We start from the raw sequence: 3,498 nt of genomic DNA on the forward strand, positions 1-3,498 counted from the left end.
TTGAAGAGACTGTCTTTTCTTCATTGTATATTCTTGCCTCCTTCATCGAAGATAAGGTACCTACAGGTGCATGGGTTTATCTACAGGCTTTCTATCTTGTTCTATTGATCTATGTTTCTGTTTTTGTCCAGTACCATACTGTCTTGATGACTGTAGGTTTGCAATATAGTCTGAAGTCAAGAAGGTTGATTCCTCCAGCTCCATTTTGATTTCTTAAGATTGCTTTGGCTATTCAGGCTATTTGGTTATTCAAGGTTTTCATACAAATTGTGAAATAATTTGTTCTAGTTCTGTAAAAAAGAATGCCATTGGTAATTTGATAGAGATTGCCTGGAATCTATAGATTACTTTGGGTAGTATAGTCATTTTCACAATTTTGATTCTTCCAATCCAAGAACATAATATATCTCTCCATCTGTTTGTGTCATCTTTAAAGTCTTTAATCAGTGTCTTATAGTTTTCTGTATACAGGTCTTTTGTCTCTTTAGGTAGGTTTATTCCTAGACATTTTATCTCTGTTGCAATGGTGAATGAGATTGTTTCCCTAATTTCTCTTTCTGACTTTTCATTTTTAGTGTATAGGAATGCAAGGGATTTCTGTATATTAATTTTTGTATCCTGCAACATTACTAAATTCATTGATTAGCTCTAGTAATTTTCTGGCGGCATCTTTAGGATTTTATATAGAGAGCATCATGTCATCTGCAAACAGTGAGAGTTTTATGAGAGTTTTACTTCTTCTTTTCCAATCTAGATTCTTTTGTTTTTTTCTTCTCTGATTAATCTGTCTAGGACTTCCAAAACTATATTGAGTAATAGTGGCAAGAGTGGGCACTCTTGTCTTGTTTCTGACCTGAGAAGAAATGCTTTCAGTTTTTTTGCCATTGAGAAGAATATTTGCTATGGATTTATCATACATCTCCCCACCATTCTTGATAAAACACAAATCACCCAGCCTTCAGCTCCCCATTCACAGAATCAATTCTTCCCTCTTTCGGGAACCACTGTGATGTAATAATTCCCATGCCAGCTGATCTCTGACTGACCCTATTGCTAAAGCTAAATCTGTCCTTCCTCTAAGCCAGAACATTCCTTCACAACCCACATATTGAAATAAATGCTTAAGTTTAGCAGCATTTCTGCTGGTTTTATTCAAAATATATATGTTTTACATAAAATTATTTAAATGTAAGTATAAAACTATAGAGCTTGGGAATAATATAGATATATGAATAAGATGATATAATAGTATTAAAATAATGATATGAATAACATTGTGACAACACAAATTTATTATCTTACAATTCTGTGGGCCAGACATCTAGATTGGCTCAGCTATTTTTTGGCTTCAGGTTTCAGAAGTCTGAAATTAAGGGGCTGGCTGGTTGGGTTCTCATTACAGCTAGCAAAGACACATTCATTCCTTCTCATGATGGATTCTAACTTTCCTGTCATCCTCATCTCTCTTCTACCTCAAATTAAGAGGATGTTCTCTGCTCTTAAGGCCTCATGTAATTATATTAGGATCACGTGAAAAAAAGATAATTTCCTTACCTTAAAGTCCATAATATTGATGATGTGTAAAGTCCCTTTCACCATATAAAATAACATAGTTACAAATTCCAGGGGTAAAAGGATGCATTATGTTAATTTACAAATTATATAAGCTTTAATAGTCTCTGGTAAGACTATAGGAATATACATGTATATGAAAAGTAAAAGTGATGGTCGCTCAGTTGTGTCCAACTCTTTGGGACCCCATGGACTGTAGCCTGCCAGTCTCCTCTGTCCATGGAATTCTCCAGGACAGAATACTGGAGAGGGTAGCTGTTCCCTTCTCAAGGGGATCTTCCCAACCCACGAATTGGGCCCAAGTCTCCTACATTGCAGGTGAATTCTTTACCCTCTGAGACACCAGGGAAGTCCAGGAATACTAGAGTGGGTAGCCTATCCCTTTTCCAGGGGATCTTCCTGACTCAGGAGTCAAACTGGGGTCTCCTGTATTGCAGGTGGATTCTTTACCTGCTCAGCTACCAGGGAAGCCCATGACATGCATAGAAAAATTATAACATTTATACTTTATGTATGCTCTATTATCTGAATTTATCAAAATAAACATATTTGATTTGAAACTTCAAAAATAATTATTATTTTTAAAGAAGGAATCACAGAAAAAGTAATATAACTTTATTTTAAATTTCCAATTGATTGCATTTAATACATATTTGGAATAATATGTGCAACTTCTTTTTTGTTACAATCAAATTAGAAACAAAGAGGCTGACTATTCAATATGTGAGATTATAAAACCTAATCCAGTACACTCTTTATAACTTCTTGTTGCTAAAGAATAAGGATTAGAAAGTATTACAAGATATGTACTATCATATAAAGTATAAATTAAGATATATTATACTGTCACTAACAGGTAATACACTGTAGTCTACTTGTAAATTACTACCAATTCCTTGGAGATACTAAAAGTGACAATAATCTAGAGGCTCTTATTCTGCTTTGTAATTTTCTTATGATTATTAACCATATAACTTTTTCTCATAAACATCAGAATATTTATGTGCTTTGAGGAAAATATATTTTCAGATTTTGATAGTAGGATTATAGGAAATAGTTGAAAATCATGTTGGAAAATTATCTAAAATATCTATAATATTTTGAAAGCAAAGCACTTTAAAAAATACCTACCAACTTATAGTTTAAGGGAAATATTTATGTAACAATCAGATGTTCAATCATAATTGCCTTGGTAAATATAAATTTATTTTTTTTCATAGAAAAACTATTAATTTTAATTAATTATAAAACAACAAAAGCAGAGTTAATTTTTAAAATGTTAACTTTCAAGGTAGGTTTTGGGCAAAGGCCTTTCCAATATTTACAGAATAATGTTTAAAAGCATAGTACAGAAACTGAGTTTTTGACCCTGAAAATACTAGGTACTCTATAAAAAGAACCATCAAAGAAACATATCTCTGTGAAGATGTAACTAAAATAAATAGTGCCTAAAATAAATAGTGTTATGATTTTGTAACCAGACATATTCTAACAGGAAAAAAACATGTGAGTCTGTAATAACTAGATTTTTCAGATTAAGCTTAAGTAGGTAAAAATACTCATTGGAAAAACTGAAATAAATCAAGGAAAAAAGAGTTTTAGAAAATGAGGAAAATCACACTCTAGAATTCTACAAATGTAAATTTCCTAGTCCAATGAGTAGCCACTTCTAATTATGGCAGTGCCTGTGGTCTAGAATGGAGTGGTAGATTTCTAATCAGTGGTGAAGAACAGACTCCTCTAAATCAGTAAGTGCTTGCTAGTGCAATTGGCTGTCCATTAGGGAAATACATTTAATTTGGCCCTATTTCCCATCATACATAAAAATAAATTCTAGATGGGCTGAAGAGCTAAACAGTAAAAAATGATAGTAGTCAAAAAAATTAAATCTCAGTGTTGAAATGGCCTTCTTAAACACTACAGAGT

Source organism: Oryx dammah, unplaced genomic scaffold, assembly GCF_014754425.2.
Source record: "Oryx dammah isolate SB20612 unplaced genomic scaffold, SCBI_Odam_1.1 HiC_scaffold_23, whole genome shotgun sequence".
Lineage (NCBI taxonomy): Eukaryota > Metazoa > Chordata > Mammalia > Artiodactyla > Bovidae > Oryx > Oryx dammah.